Raw genomic sequence first — 17686 nt, forward strand, 5'->3', positions numbered from 1 at the left:
GAAACATCAAAGGTTTGGGATCCCCTCACCCTCTTGTAGGAAAGTGCAGCAGATCTTCTTTCCAATGTTCTTCTGTGGCTCACTATCCAACAATCAGTGGTGGTGGCGACATAGCTGACTCCCATAAGATGTGAATTTAAATAAACCTTCATTTGAGTAGTAGTTTCCCATATTTTATCGTGAAGAGTGGGTCTACATAACATTTCAATAATAACACAAGAGTAACAATCACAATGACAACAACAATAATAATGATAGGAAACAAATTATTACAATAAAAACGGTTTTATTATAATTAATTAAAATAATTAAAACTGCTCATTTGTAATTCATCTCTGTGCTTTGCGTTTGAACACGTGATGCTGTTGCCTTAGCGATGTACACGTCTTTTCACTGCCCAATCAGTGGGCTGGCTGGAGACATTAACTACCAGCCAATTAGAGCCCAGGGGGCGGGGTTTATATTCCACTAAAAGAACAAAAGCGTTTTCGCTGCATTCTAATCAGTACTCTCCGGTAGCTCAGTGGTGAGAGCGTTGCTCCTGTAATAATGACGGTAGTCGTGGTGGAGGGTTCGAATCCCGGCTCTCCACCCACTTCCAGTCCCGCAGACACCTGTGCTAGAAACGGGGTTTAGAGAAGAGATTTAGAGGAATAGGAATTGGGAACTAGCACAGTTCGTTACAGTAGGTAGGTAGGGTCTCCACAGTGGCTGGAGGTGTGACTCGAGTTACAGTGAGCCACCGTCTGAGTGACCGCTGAGTACATTTTTCATATTCATGTATTATACATTTATTATCTTTTATTCTTCTGCTTTTGTCTGTGCTTTTCGGTGCCTCCAAATGTTTAAACTAAATGAAAGAAACTTTTGATTTGTAGCTTCATTTCTGTTCATATGCAAACTTATTTTGCTTTGTTTTCAGCGTTGAAGTAAACTATTTAAAAAAGACGCTGTGATCATTTATGGTGCAGTTTGCACAAAGATCATTTAAGCTGTCTACACCAGCTTACTAAACAGAACTTTGTCAAAAGCATCAGTGTTTTCACTGAATATGGTGAATAGAAATTGTTGAGTGTTATTATTTTGCAGAGATGTAGCATGAACACTGGGGGATGAGATGAACTTACTATATATTTATTTTTGTTTCATTTTTACAGTAATGGCTAATAGTGTTTTATAATGGCAGGGATAAGAAATTAATGAAGTATAACCATGACCATAATCACAAAAACAGAAATCAATACATTGTTACATGAAGCCAAGTGCAGCTATTGTCACCAAACTTGTTTTTTTAGATAGATAGATAGATAGATAGATAGATAGATAGATAGATAGATAGATAGATAGATAGATAGATAGATAGATAGAAAAGTAAAAAGTGGGACTGGGATTAATTAATATTAAGTACATAATTATAAGTAATATAAACATAATAAAAACAACCTTAGACAGTTTGAAATTAAATTGAGTTGAGTTAAACAATTTTAAATGGTTTATCAGTTAAATTTTACACAGTTTTGGTTAAATAAAATCAGCTGTGAACCATTGAGTAGTATATAATTATTTTTTATCTGGACGCAGAAAGATGTAGAAAATGGATAAATTGTACTCAGAATGATATGTGGATTTTAATCACTTTATGCTGGAACTCAACACTATTTTGCGCGCGCACGGAGAGCACACCACATGTAGGAGCAGCAGTCCTATTTTCAAAGGTGAGATTTTTAACATTTTTAGGGATCAAATGGTTTCTTTTACTGTAGCAAACATAAACATTGATGTGCTTTAAGTTGATATCAAACAAGTTATCGTATATTGTTTGCATTTTTTCAGGTTTTTTTCCCACAAATTTCTTCAACCCCTGCCGCACTTAGCAAACTGCACAACAGTGGGGCTAAACATTTGCTGTCAGGGGTGAGTAATTACGAATTATTCAGTTTCTTGTTCACAAATGAAATGCACTTAATCACTGTGTTTTATTAATGTTATATGATGTTTAATTGAAGTTTATTTCAGCAGAATAAATCGTTTTTAGTCTCATTACATTTAAATACAAATTGTAAATTTGCCAGTTAAGTTAGCTAAGAGTTGTGTGCTATCTGAGCCTTTCTGAATGGTTTTATATTCCTGTTCTTGATACAGTGAGACCACAAGAGGACAGTTAGGTGATTTTTTTATTTTTCTGTCAAAGTATGCTTTTATCTAGTAGTTGTAGCCCATGCTGACATGAAGGCTGCGTCTGAAATCGCACACTGTCAGTCTCAGAGCACTGAAATACACACCGTTACCCCAGTCTCATTCTGTGTCAGTCCATATTAGTGATGGGTCGGTTGCGAACGATCCGGCTCTAAGAGCCGGCTCTTTAAAGTGAACGACGGGATCCGGCTCCTGATTGGGAGCCGATTCGTTTTTTTCCGGTTTTTTTTTCTGTCAAAGCCGCACGTGATTGGTCAAGATGCGTGGTGGCGTTTGTGTGTTTACACTGAGCAGGAGGGGCGGGGTTACACACACACACAGACAGCGTGCACATGAACAGGAGGGAGAGAGAGAGAGAGAGAGAGAGCTGATACGGTCACTTACTGTCCTCAAAACTACAGGGAAATTCTAATACCCTCCCAAAAACTGAGCACAGTGCACCAGGGCAGAGACTCTGGGGGGCTCATCATCTGGTATAAATCAAACCTACATAATTTCATAGACACAATAAAACAAGCAAAATACCACATCTGGCTTAAATTAAACAAATCTATATTATCATCACAGAGGGACTTATTCCTTTGTGCCATTTACATCCCTCCTTCAGAGTCTCCATACTACTCAAATGATATATTTACAGAACTAGAGAGAGAGACGAGCCATTTCCAGGCCCAGGGAAATGTGCTCATCTGTGGAATCCTGAATGCAAGAACAGGAACACAATCAGACACTTTAAAAACACACGGAGATCACTTTATTAAGAATAATATGTTCCTTAATAATCATTCCTCTTCCATTTACAGGAATAACTATGACATTGGGATAAACAAAAACGGAAAATACCTCCTGCAGCTCTGTCGAAGTCTGGGTCTGTACATTGTCAATGGTAGGATACGAGGGGACTCTTTAGGAAGATACACGTATTGCTCATCTCTTGGGAACAGTACAGTAGATTATATGGTAACAGATTTAGACCCTTTCTCTCTCAGTGCATTCACTGTTAAACCTCTAACCCCTCTGTCTGATCACAGCCAAATTACTGTGTTCATTAAAAAGACAGAAACTAACCCCACCACACACACACGGCCCAGTAAGCTGTACAACATCCCCAGATCCTACAGATGGGCCGAGAACAGCGCAGAAGAGTTCCAGAAAGCAATCATCAGCCACCAAACTCAAACACTCTTAGATAGCTTTCTGGACACTGCATACACTCACAGTAAAGAAGGAGTAAATCAGGCAGTCCAAAAAATTAACCTAATCTTTAGAAGAACAGCAGAGAAGGCAAAACTAAAACTTAGATCTACACTAAAACCCAAATTAACAAAAGATGACAGCTGGTTTGATAAAGACTGTCAACATTTACGAACAGAACTCAGAACATTATCAAATCAAAAACACAAAAAGAACATGAAGAATTAGCTATTCAGGATGGGGATATATGGACAGCCCACTTCCAATCACTATTTAAAAACATAACATTCAACACAAATTCAGAACAAAATGACATCAATAGAAGACTTATAGAACTTGAATTGGCTATTAAAGATAATCAAAACCCTTTAGACTCCTCCATTACTGAGCAGGAACTCCTTAATAAAATAAATAAATTAAAACCAAAGAAATCATCAGGACCTGATGGAATCCTGAATGAAATGATTAAACACAGCAGTTCCAAATTTCGATTAGCCATTTTAAAAGTCTTTAACCTGGTTCTGAGTGTAGGTTCCTTCCCTGAAATCTGGAATCAAGGTCTCATAACACCAATTTACAAAAGTGGAGATAAATTCGACCCTAATAATTACCGGGGCATCTGTGTGAACAGTAATCTGGGGAAGTTATTCTGTAGTATAATTAACTCAAGGTTTTCAAGCTTCCTTATTGAGCACAATGTCCTGAGTAAAAGTCAAATTGGATTTTTACCAAATTACCGCACAACTGATCATATTTACACCCTACACACCCTCATTGAAAAATATGTAGTTCAAAACCATGTAAAAATATTTGCCTGCTTTATTGACTTTAAAAAGGCTTTTGACTCAATTTGGCATCAAGGATTGTTTTACAAACTATTAGAAAGTGGTGTAGGGGGTAAAACATATGATCTTATCAAATCTATGTACACAGAAAACCAGTGCGGAATAAGAATTGGCAATAAACAAACAAATTTTATCTCTCAGGAGCGTGGAGTGAGACAGGGCTGCTGTCTGAGCCCAACTCTATTTAACATCTATATTAATGAATTGGCCTCCATGTTAGAGCACTCAGCCACGCCCGGTCTCACTCTACACGACTCAGAGATTAAACTCCTGCTGTATGCAGATGATCTGGTCCTGCTGTCCCCCAGCGCTCAGGGTCTCCAGCACAAACTGGACCTGCTGCAGCAGTACTGTCAGACCTGGGCCCTGACAGTCAACCTCAAAAAGACCAAAATTATGACCTTCCAGAAAAGATCCAGATCTCAGGGAACCAAACACACATTTAAATTAGGACACCATGAAATTGAACACTCTAAAAACTATACCTACCTTGGACTAAACATTAGTTCATCAGGAAACTACAACCTGGCAGTGAATGAACTGAGAGAAAAAGCACACAGAGCCTTCTATGCCATAAAAAAACAAACTTCTGTAGAAATCCCAATCAAATAATTAAACCAATTGCCCTGTATGGCAGTGAAGTGTGGGGCCCGCTTACACACCAACAATTTAACAAATGGGAACAACATCCAATTGAGACCCTGCACACAGAATTTTGTAAAACAATATTAAAGGTGCACAGACACACCACCAACAATGTGTGCAGGGCAGAATTAGGCCGATACCCACTTATTATTAATATACAAAAAAGGGCAATACAATTCTGGAATCATCTAAAAGAGAGCGACCCACACTCGTATCATTACAAAGCTCTGCAATACCAAGAGCTGAGCAAAGATACCAGTCCCCTCATCCAACTGGTCCTGAGTCACTGCATTAACACACCATTAACACATACTAACACACCACTAACACAGACTAACACTATTAAGACTCAAGACCAGAACCTAATCAGAACTGATCAAATTACACATGAATTAAAGATAAACTATTTGGCCTATTGGGAAATACAAACTAAACTCCAAAGTAAACTACAATGTTATTTGGCTCTAAATAGACAGTATAGTGTGGCAGATTATCTCAGCACTATAACTGATCCAAAACTCAGAAACAGCCTGACAAGGTACAGACTCAGCGAACACAGCCTGGCCATCGAGACGGGACGACACAGACAGTCCTGGATGCCCAGAGAGGAGAGAGTGTGTCAACACTGCTCTTCAAACCAAATAGAGACAGAGCTGCACTTCCTCACTGAATGTACAAAATACACACACATTCGAAAACAATTTTTTACCAAAATCAACAAAATTATCCCCAATTTTAATTCTCTCTCAAACCCTGACAAGCTGCCCTACCTACTGGGGGAGCACAGAGCGAGCTGCACACTCGCAGCTCTCTACTTACACACCTGCCACCAGGTGAGGGACAGTGAGTGACCTTATACTGTATCCCATACACACTCACACATACTCGCACACACACACCATCATACACACACTATACACACACACCATCAAATGCACGCACACACGCACACACACTTACAAATACTTTTTCCACACATACATATACACACTTTATATACTTGTTCTAATTTGTTTATGTTAATTTTTTAAGGCTAATTACTAAGGTTATTGAACATTATTATATATATTTTTTTCATTTATTATCTAGTTTGTAAATGCGCTTTGGCAATACAAATGTGAATATTTGTCATGCTAATAAAGCACTTTTGAATTGAATTGAATTGAATTGAGAGAGAGAGAGAGAGAGAGAGAGAGAGAGAGAGAGAGAGAGAGAGAGAGAGAGAACTCAGCGCTTTACACAAATCAAATCAAATCACATTATTGTCACGTCACATTAACACAGGTGTGAAAGGTGAGTGAAATGCTTAGGTGCTCAGTCTCTCACAGTTCCAATACACATTAATAAAAAAAAATATACACATTAACTTACACAGCCAGACATTACACGCTGGAAAGGTGAGGAAAATGAGTGAGAGGAAACATAGTAAAGTTTGGACTCGAGGAGCCCCTTTTACAGAGAAGTGCAGGCCCACTGGTAGGAGACCAAGTGTTCAGTCTACCCACATCTTATACATGTGATGGCACATAGACTGTGTATCTGTCCCCTCAGAGAGAATCTATTTTAACAGGGCAGATCATAACAGAAAAGAGAAACAGGATCAACCCATCAAAGATGAGCTCCTTGGTTTTTCTGAATGCTAATCTTAACTAAACTATCTTCTTTTTGTTTTGCACATTTTCATTTATATTTTGTTGAGTGTGAGTGATGCTTCGTTGATGTTGTGTTGTTTCACTCTAGATGCTTGTTTATTTTTTTGTTTGTTTATTAGGATTTTAACGTCACGTTTTACACTTTGGTTACATTCATGACAGGAACATTCACCTCACTTGCATGTCTTTGGACTGTGGGAGGAAACCGGAGCACCCGGAGGAAACCCACACGGACATGGGAAAGACATGCAAACTCCACACAGAAAGGACCCAGGCTCTTCACCTGGGGATCGAACCCAGGACCTTCTTGCCGTCAGGCGACAGTGCTACCCACTTAGCCACCATGCCGTCCCACTCTAGATGCAAATGTACAAATAATATACACAATCGGATCTTTTTGTCTAATTGAGATGGGTCTTTGTTTTTGTATTTTATAATTTATTGTTGGAGGTCTCTGTTCCATGTTGAGTATATAAATAAAGCAATTTAAATAATAAACATTTAATACAATGTTTTTTTTTACATTAGTAATTCATTTTACATGTAATTTGGTAATAAATTAATTTAAGCAACAAAAAAATCTAAGGAGCCACTTGGGAGCCGAAAGAGCCGGCTCTTTTTAGTGAGCCGAGCCTAAAGAACCGGCTCTCTAAAAGGAGCCGAAATTCCCATCACTAGTCCATATGGCACTGATAAATGCGCGCTCTGTCCATAATAAGACGTTTATTTTAAATGACTTTTTCACTTCTCATGGTTTGGACCTGTTGTTTTTAACTGAGACATGAGCTACAGGTGGTGAATCGGCTAGCGACTCCGCCCCCTTCTTGAGCCTTTTCTGACATGTTAAAATTGCCCAACGATGGTCAGACTCATGCTAATGTGGATGAGTTAGTTACTTTTTTAATTATAACTGTTCAACTGTTCTGGATTCTCTTGCCCCTATGAAATTTAAACGCTTAAAACCAAAAGTTCAGCCCTGGTTAAATGCATCCACACAGGAAATTAGACAGGCTTGTAGAAGAGCGGAACGGAAATGGAGAAAGGACAGATTGCAAGTAAGTTTGGATATTTTTAAAGGTTGCCTGGAAGACTATCAGCTAGCTGTTAAGTCTGCTAGAGAGGCATACTTTTCAAGCATAATTGCCAAAAATTACAACAGACCTAAAGTACTGTTCAGTACAATAAATTCTTTACTTAAATCATCACCCGAAGTTGGAAATGTTCCTTCTCCTAGAGTATGTGAAGAGTTTTTAAACTTTTTTGTGGAAAAAACTGAAACAATTAGGTCTGGCATTACTTACTTGGGTATAGATTCTCCACTTCCACCGCCGTGCCCAGGTGTGTTTGAAAAGTTTGAGGCTGTTTCAATCTCCGAATTAACAGATTTGGTGCTGAAAACAAAGCCAACAACCTCCCCACTTGATGTGATGCCCCCACAGATAGTTAGGGAGACATTTGATATATTAGGACCTTTTGTCCTGGATATCATTAATACTTCCCTTGCCACTGGTACTGTTCCAGCATGCTTTAAACATGCTGTAGTTACACCTCTGCTCAAAAGCATAATCTTGATGCTACAGTGGTTAGTAACTATAGGCCGATTTCTAAATTACCATTCTTGGCTAAATTGCTGGAAAAGGTTGTATATTCTCAGCTTTTACCATTTTTGAGTAGAGATGGTATTTTTGAGATTTTTCAATCTGGCTTTAAGTCTATGCACAGCACTGAATCTGCTCTTCTGAAGGTGACAAATGACTTGCTACTTACTGTTGATGAGGGAAATTGTGCCATCCTCATTTTATTGGACCTTAGTTCTGCTTTTGATACTGTTGACCATGACATACTTGTTGGTCGCCTGGAAAAGTGGGTGGGGTTACAGGGAGAGGCCCTGAATTGGTTCATATCTTATTTTAAGAATAGAACCTTTTCAGTGAATATTAGCAGCTATTTCTCTTCTTCTGCTGATGTCTCTTGTGGTGTTCCACAAGGGTCCATACTAGGGCCCGTCCTTTTTTCTCTCTATATGCTGCCATTGGGTCAAATAATTAGGAAGCACAATGTCAGCTTTCACCTGTATGCTGATGACATACAGCTTTATCTTCCCATTAGACCGAATGACAATGGCTCGTTAACATCTCTTAGCAGTTGTCTTGAGGACATGAAGAGGTGGATGGCTGACAATTTTCTTCAGCTGAATGAAAGCAAGTCAGAGGTTATCATTTTTGGGGGTCCTCATCACATCAATAGTGTCTCCAATAACCTTGGTCACTTGTCTACATGTGTCAATACATCTGTGAGAAATCTTGGTGTTATCTTTGACTCTGACCTCCGATTTGATAAACAAATCAACTCTGTGGTAAGGAAGAGCTTCTTCCAGCTCAGAAATATTGCGAAGATTAAGCCTTTTCTCTGCTATTCTGACCTGGAAAAAGTTATTCATGCATTCATTTCTGCAAGAATTGACTACTGTAATTCTCTGTATATTGGGATTAATCAGTCTCTGTTGCAGCGCTTACAGGTAGTCCAGAATGCAGCAGCAAGGTTACTGACTAATACCAAGAAAAGAAACCATATTACACCAGTCCTTGCCTCACTACATTGGCTGCCTGTTCAGCACAGGATTCAGTTTCAAGAGCTTTTATTTGTTTTTAAAGCGCTTAATGGTCAAGCCCCGGCTTATCTCAGTGGTATGCTTTCTCCCGCAACCGCACAGCGATCTTTGAGATCAGCCACTCAGAACTTGTTGACTGTTCCTAGGGCTCGTTTGAAGCTAAAAGGTGATCGTGCATTTGCAGTTTATGCTCCGAGGCTGTGGAACACTCTACCTCCTACTATTCGACAAGCACCTTCGGCCGCTGTTTTTAAATCACTCCTAAAAACATACCTTTATAAGCTGGCATTTGAACAGTGAGGAGCCGTGTTAATTTTAATTGTTTAGTCTATTTGTATCTGTTTTATTTTGTCTCTTACTCTGTATTTTTATTTGGTTCTTACTTTTTTAACATAATGTTGTGTTATGTATGCTTATTCGATGTACAGCACTTTGGTCAACGTAAGTTGTTTTAAGAGTGCTTTATAAATAAAATTTACCTACTTACTTACTTACACTTCCATACTAAACATTACATGAAAGCAGTATGTAAGAGAGGGTAGTGTGTCTGAATACATAGTATTTATAGCAAAGTACCAGTGACAGCTTGCTTAGGCAGCCATTTTGAGTATGCAAACTAAGCACACTTAGTTCGTGTCAGCATGGGCTACAACTAATATTTGAAAGAATACTCCAACAGAAAACTGAAAAAAGTGCAAATTGCAGGACTGGAATATGGATTCAAGTTTTAGAATTGAAGACCTCTGCATTACACGGGTGTGTATTTTTAAACGCTGCTTTAAAGTCTGTAAATTAGAGCACAAGTGCGGACAGTGAACTGACAGAGAAGTGTTAGGTTACATCCACACTAATGCGTTATAGTTTTAGCTCCTTAAATGAAGATTTGGAAACGCTGTTTTTGTCTTGGAGGGAAAACAACTGACATTTTGCTGATATGCTTGTTGCCAGCATAGGTGCTTGGGTTGCTGACTAATATCCCTGACTGTAATGTGTCTGCTGAGCTTTCCAAAATTGTTGAAATATTTTCCTGAATGACGGTTTAAAAATATGTTGTTTTGTGTAGTCCTCAGATTTTCTGTACATGTGGACAAGCAAATGTAATATTTGAGAGTTTGTTTAGGTTTTACAAATGTATTATGAGTGTAAAATATGAAGCTGTCTGGTTGATTTAAAGCAAATGTTTTTCTTTTCAGGTGCATGAAGAATATTTGAAATCTCAGTTTATCAGACACTACAAAATATGCAGAGATAGAGATTTCATGTACATTATATGTGTAAATGTTTGTACACAGTTAGTTTACAAATGTAGATTTGTTAGAAAACATCTTTTGGTGATTTTCAACCTGAATTTGAAATTAAAGCAACAACTTATTGCATATTATTCATATACAAAATTAAGATATGGTGATGCACAGTTTGAACATAATTCACCATACCTCATTTTCCATTTACTTGAATTTCATCATGTTGACATTAAGTCAGTGATATCAGACTTGTTACAGGATCAGTGATTTCTCAGGTGAACATCTACAGATCTAAACTTGGACTCCAAATAAAGTGAATTATATTTATGCAGTTAATTAAAAGTCTCTTGATCATCTACTGGTGCTTCAATGCTGCTACATTATTGATATGTTGTTGATATGCAGAGCCAATGGATAATTATTATTTTTTGTAATTTCAGGCTTCAAGCAATACTAGCATTGACATGTCAAGAGAAGTTGTCATTCAATGTTTGATGGTGTATCTTGGGGATTCTATAGATCACCTCTTAAAAGAGTACAATGTAAGTTGAAGCACATGCTAAAAAAGTCCTTAACCTACCTTTCCTTTCCTTAACCTACCTAATGGGAAGGTTGAATTACAAAATCAGTCATAACTACAATACATTTGGAAAGTCTTCAAACTCTTTTACCTTTTTCACATTGTTATGTTGAGGCCTTGTGCTAAAATAAAGTGTGAAGGCCAGATCTGGTAAAGGCTAAAAAAAATTGTCTGCTTGCTTGTATTATCGGACCCTTCTCCCTGATTGCTTAGGTTGATGGGGCAGCCAGCTCTAAGAAGAGTCCAGATTGTTCCAAACCTCTTTCACTACTTCTACTATTTTTTCTGTGTAATTCCTGTACTGTTTGTTTGTACGGCAAATATACATGTTCTTGTTCAAACAGTTTCATTGTCCAAACCTACATAATGTTTTTATTATTGCTGTTTCAGGACAATGATGGAGACACAGAACATTGCTGAAGAAAGGATAAAAATCTACAAAATCAAGAATTAAATGTCAGCAGGATCTGACAACATTGGTTTTCTTGGGTAATTTTGCAAGGGTGTGTTAGTGTTAGTGTGTGTTGTGCTGGTATGAGTGGATCAGACACAGCAGCACCGATGGATGTTTTAAACACCTCACTGTCACTGCTGGACTGAGAATCGTCCACCAACCAAAAATATCCAGCCAACAGCGCAGCGTGGGCAGCGTCCTGTGACCACTGATGAAGGTCTAGAAGATGACCAACTCAAACAGCAGCAATCGATGAGCGATCGTCTCTGACTTTACATCTACAAGGTGGACCAACTAGGTAGGAGTGTCTAATAGAGTGGACAGTGAGTGGACACGGTATTTAAAAACTCCAGCAGCGCTGCTGTGTCTGATCCACTCATACCAGAACAACACACACTAACACACCACCACCATGTCAATGTAACTGCAGGGCTGAGAGTGATCCACCACCTAAATAATACCTGCTCTGTAGTGGTCCTGTGGGGGTCCTAACCTTGAAGAACAGGGCGAAAGGGGGCTAACAAAGCATGTAGACAAATGGATAGATTACAGTCAGTAATTGTAGAACTACAAAGTGCTTCTATATGGTAAGTGTAGCTGATAAAATGGACAGTGAGTGTAGAAACAAGGAGGTGGTTTTAATGTTGTAACTGATCAGTGTAGTTGCACTTGTCTTTTAGAAGAACACATTGTTATGTTTGTTGGTGCATGTAATTAATAAAAGTGTTCATATGAAAATAGAAAAAGTTTTGCATTTGTCATTGTTGTTATTAAATGCCCCAGTGTGTCTGTAATGCCAGTAGTTGATGGACAGAGGTTCTTCATGCAGTTCTGGCACTTTTTACTGTCTTTTTTTTTTATCACAAAAGAGCATAAATGTAGTCTTTCCTTTATTAACATGGTGACAAATAGATTGTCACTTGAAAAAGATTTGTTTTATGCATGGCAATCTGTTATAAAATAAATAAATCTTGCCACAAAGAAGAGATATTATTGGGTATAAAGTTAGTGAAAACATTTAGTCATGTGATACCAATTAAAACTTGGTTAAAAGTTATGTAACAGTTTGCTAAATTGAGTTTAAATAATTATTTAATTTAATGAATCCAAAACATCTTTATCCAGACATTTAATAAACTTAATTACATTTAACTCAGAATATTAGTAAATATAAATCAAATTTTACTATATAAATGATCAAACATAGATCAGTTTTTCTAGATATTTAGTATATTTAAATGAATTCCTCCTAAATATTTGAGTACATCTAAATTAATTTTTCTCAGAATCTTACTAAATGTTTATACACTTTCCTTGTAAAATTGATTTCTATTTACTAAATATTTTTGAGCTACATTAACTCAAACATGCCATTCTATTGCTGAATTCAACACATTTTACCTGTTTCTTTTACTAACATCTACTTAATTTTTTTGTCTAATTTTAGTTAACCTATTCAGTAGATTTTACTTAAAGCTTAAGAAATTAAAATCTACTCAATTATATTACGTGTCACTTTGTTGCCATAATTGTTTTTAAGTAAACCTTAGTCACATTGTTTACAGTGTAGGTCGGTAGGTAGGTAGGTAGGTAGGTAGGTAGGTAGGTAGGTTGATTGATTGATTGATTGATTGATTGATTGATTGATTGATTGATTGATTGATTGATTGATTGATTGATTGATAGATAGATAGATAGATAGATAGATAGATAGATAGATACTTATATTAAGGTATTTAAAAAAAAAAAAAATAGTCACTGCAGTGCAGTCTGTATGGGTTCCGGGAGGGCTAGCTAGCACCAAAAGAAAATGCTATCTAATGAAGACTGAATTATATTATTGAGTGTGATGGCTTTACTTTATTTTATTTGAGGCAGTGATGGCTCAATGGTTAAGGTACAGAGCTAGTAATCAAAAGGTTGCTGGTTCAAGCCCAACATCTGCTAGGTTGCTGCTGTTGGGCACTTAAGCAAGGCCCTCAACCTTCAATTTCCTGCAGTGTATACAGTCTCAACTGTAAGTCGCTTTGGATAAAAGCGTCTGCTAAATGCTGAAAATGTAAATCTGATTAATAGTAAAGCTGGTCTCCTTCCATGTTCAAACTTATTTAAACATGAAAAAGATTGATGACAATTTCTGTTGATGACCAGAGCTGATTGTTTAGTCATAGTAGAGCCATAATAAATATATAAAAAAAACTTTTTATTTATATATATATTTTTTATTATTATTATTTTTTTTTACAAATTATAACTTCTGTAACATTTTTTTAGGAAACCATTACCTGTCACATCTTCAAATCATGTCTCGTTTGTACTCATCACTACCTTTGTAACAGTTTTTAACAAAGTCATGTTCACAAAAGCTGTGATGTACTGCTGCTGTCCACGGACTCATCACACTGACTGGATGCGAAACCACCCACGTAACCAGATCCCGAACATAACCATCACTCTTCTAACTATCATACTCATCAGAGAGAGTGGAGATTACATCGGGACCATTCTTCTCGTGAAAACAGTGTTTGCTATTATTATTACTGCCAAAGACTTTCTTATTCTATATAAAAAACCATCTCGCTCCCTATCTTCCCATCAATTGTTCCAAGATGCTGAAGGTGTCCAGGAAATCTGTTGGGGCCCTTCAGAATAATCTTGATCCAACTGTGTGTGAACGTCATTAAGGGCACCTGCTGAAACATCAAAGGTTTGGGATCCCCTCACCCTCTTGTAGGAAAGTGCAGCAGATCTTCTTTCCAATGTTCTTCTGTGGCTCACTATCCAACAATCAGTGGTGGTGGCGACATAGCTGACTCCCATAAGATGTGAATTTAAATAAACCTTCATTTGAGTAGTAGTTTCCCATATTTTATCGTGAAGAGTGGGTCTACATAACATTTCAATAATAACACAAGAGTAACAATCACAATGACAACAACAATAATAATGATAGGAAACAAATTATTACAATAAAAACGGTTTTATTATAATTAATTAAAATAATTAAAACTGCTCATTTGTAATTCATCTCTGTGCTTTGCGTTTGAACACGTGATGCTGTTGCCTTAGCGATGTACACGTCTTTTCACTGCCCAATCAGTGGGCTGAATGGAGGCATTAACTACCAGCCGATGTAGAGGAATAGGAATGGGGAACTAGCACAGTTCGTTACAGTAGGTAGGTAGGGTCTCCACAGTGGCTGGAGGTGTGACTCGAGTTACAGTGAGCCACCGTCTGAGTGACCGCTGAGTACATTTTTCATATTCATGTATTATACATTTATTATCTTTTATTCTTCTGCTTTTGTCTGTGGTTTTCGGTGCCTCCAAATGTTTAAACTAAATGAAATAAACTTTTGTAGCTTCATTTCTGTTCATATGCAAACTTATTTTGCTTTGTTTTCAGCGTTGAAGTAAACTATTTAAAAAAGACGCTGTGATCATTTATGGTGCAGTTTGCACAAAGATCATTTAAGCTGTCTACACCAGCTTACTAAACAGAACTTTGTCAAAAGCATCAGTGTTTTCACTGAATATGGTGAATAGAAATTGTTGAGTGTTATTATTTTGCAGAGATGTAGCATGAACACTGGGGGATGAGATGAACTTACTATATATTTATTTTTGTTTCATTTTTACACTTGGCTAATAGTGTATTATAATGGCAGGGATAAGGAATTAATAAAGTATAACCATGACCATAATCACAAAAGCAGAAATCAATACATTGAGCCCAGAGAAGTCGATGCTGCTTCTGGACATGGATAACATGAGGCTTCTTTTTTGCACATTAAAGTTTTAAGTGGCATTTGTGCATGTAACTGCGTATTGTTGTGCTTGACAAAGGTTTGCCAAAGTAATCCCTTGCCCATGCGGTTATATCAGCTATTGTTGAGTGGTGGTTCTTGATGCAGTGCCGCCTGAAAAAACAAACATCACAGGCGTTCAGCTTAAGCTTGCCCTACTGGCTTTTACACACTGAAATTCTTCCTGATTACTTGAATGGTTTAATGATTTTATGCACTGCAGAAGGATAAACATGCAATTCCTTTCCAATCTTTCTTTGAGGTACATTGTTTTTACACATTTCAATAATTTTCCTATGCAACTGTTGACAAACTGGAGATCCTCTGATCATCTTTGCTCATCAAAGACTAAGCCTTTCCTAGATGCTGCTTTTGTACTAAATCATGATAATAATCACCTGTTGACATCTTCTGTTAGGAATCACATCATTATTTAGTTTTTTCACGTCATTACTAGCCCTGCATTGCACCCGTCCCAACTTTTTTTGGAATGTGTTGCAAGCCTGAAATGCAGGAATGGAGGTAGATTAACAAATGAAATGAAGTTGAGCAGACAAAACATGAAATATCTTGCGTTCAAACTGTCTGCAATCAAATAAAAGTCAAAGTAAATGTAAGGAACTTTGCAGTTTTTTTGTATTTGCATTTTCCATACTGTCCCAACTTTTGATTTGGGGTTGTATCTGAATACTGTGCATAAAGGCTTACACAATTTTTTCCAAAACTTATGCAGCTTTCACTTGTTGGTAAATAAACGTACATATCCAGATGACTTACAAAATGAATAATTTGATTTGCTTTCAAAATGTGTACTGTGTGGTCTGGGTCCAACTGTCCCCTTGTCAGACAGGGTCACTACAAATAAATACAAAGTTACTTTGACTGTCGACCTGATTTTAATGATGGAATTTTTCTATAGAAGTGCTCTTTTCCAAGATGACAAAGGCCCCATTCACATGCCACATGGAGCGATGAATGATATAACAATAATATAATGAGGCTCGTAAAAAAAAGTGGCAGATACAGACTGTTAATATTGCATCTTGCATTAACCTGGGTGAATAAAAATGTAAGCCAATTTATTATTGATTTCACCATTTAACTCCCTTGTAGTTACTGAAGATATACTGTACAGTGAAGCCCAAAATTATTCATACCCCTGGCAAATTTTGACTTAAAATTTCCATCATTGTGGAAAACAAAATATTTCTCAGCTTTTATTTACATTTGAACAAAAAATGGCATGTCCAAAATTATTCATACCCTTTGCAAACTGTCACAGTCTATGGGAAAATCCAAAGTTCCATTCCAAATAGTATTGCTGTTCTAAAGCATCCTAATTACCCTGATTCATTGGGAACAGCTGTTTTAATAAACTCAACAGGTGAAAAACAGCAGCTCTCTGTAGTTGTTTTGTGGACAGTCATGGCTAAGACAAAGGAGCTCACTAAGCACCTGCGGCTGTGCACTGTGGCTGCTCACAAGTCAGGAAAAGGTTATAAGGCCATATCTAAATGTTTTCAAGTTCCAGTGGCTACAGTGCAAAGTATTATTTAAAAAATACAAGACGTTCTGCACTGTGGAAAATCTCAGAGGACGTGGTCGGAAGCCAAAAGTGACACCTGTGCTGGCCAGGAGGATAGTGAGAGAGGTGAAAAAGAATCCAAGAATCATCACCAAGGCCATCCTGGTGAATCTGGGCTCTGCTGGTGGCAACGTCTCAAGGCAGACAGTCCAATGGACACTGCACACTGCTGAGTTCCACGAACGCAGAGCAAGGAGGACGCCACTTATCCAGAAAAGGCACACAAAAGCCCGCTTGGCCTTTGCAAGTGCTCATCTGGACAGAGAAGAAGACTTCTGGTCTTCTGTTTTATGGTCAGATGAAACTAAAAATTTAATTGTTTGGCAACAATGATGTGTCCTTCATTTGGTGTAAAAAAGGAGAAGCCTTCAACCCCAAGAACACCATCCCCACTGTCAAACATGGTGGTGGGAACCTAATGATCTGGGGGTGTTTTTCAGCCAATGGACCAGGGAACCTAATCACAGTAAACTGCACCATGAAAAAAGAGCAATACATCAAGATTCTCAACAACAACATCAGGCAGTCTGCAGAGAAACTTGGCCTTGGGCACCAGTAGACATTTCAGCACGACAACGACCCAAAACACACAGCAAAAGTGGTGAAGAAATGGTTAGCGGACAAAAACTTTAACGTTTTGCAGTGGCCCAGCCAGAGTCCTGACTTGAATCCAATTGAGAATCTGTGGATGGAGCTAAAGATCAGGGTGATGGCAAGGAGACCCTCCAACCTGAAAGAGTTGGAGCTCATTGCTAAAGATGAATGGGCAAAAATACCAGTGGAGACATACAAAAAGCTGGTCAGCAATTATAGGAAGCGTTTGATTGCTGTAATAGCCAATAAAGGATTTTTTATTGATTATTGAGAAGGGTATG

The 17686-nt window shown here is 37.7% G+C and overlaps 1 long non-coding RNA gene across 1 annotated transcript; it reads left to right on the plus strand.

Moving 5' to 3' along the window:
- The first annotated feature begins 1848 nt into the window (after nucleotides 1-1848).
- Nucleotides 1849-11757, plus strand: LOC134323050 (uncharacterized). Its single transcript, XR_010014004.1, has 3 exons — nucleotides 1849-1914; nucleotides 10828-10929; nucleotides 11358-11757. It is a non-coding gene; the product is annotated as an uncharacterized LOC134323050 (long non-coding RNA).
- The last annotated feature ends 5929 nt before the right edge of the window (nucleotides 11758-17686 follow it).

The sequence above is a fragment of the Trichomycterus rosablanca genome, chromosome 1, assembly GCF_030014385.1.
Source record: "Trichomycterus rosablanca isolate fTriRos1 chromosome 1, fTriRos1.hap1, whole genome shotgun sequence".
In the NCBI taxonomy this organism is placed as follows: Eukaryota; Metazoa; Chordata; class Actinopteri; order Siluriformes; family Trichomycteridae; genus Trichomycterus; species Trichomycterus rosablanca.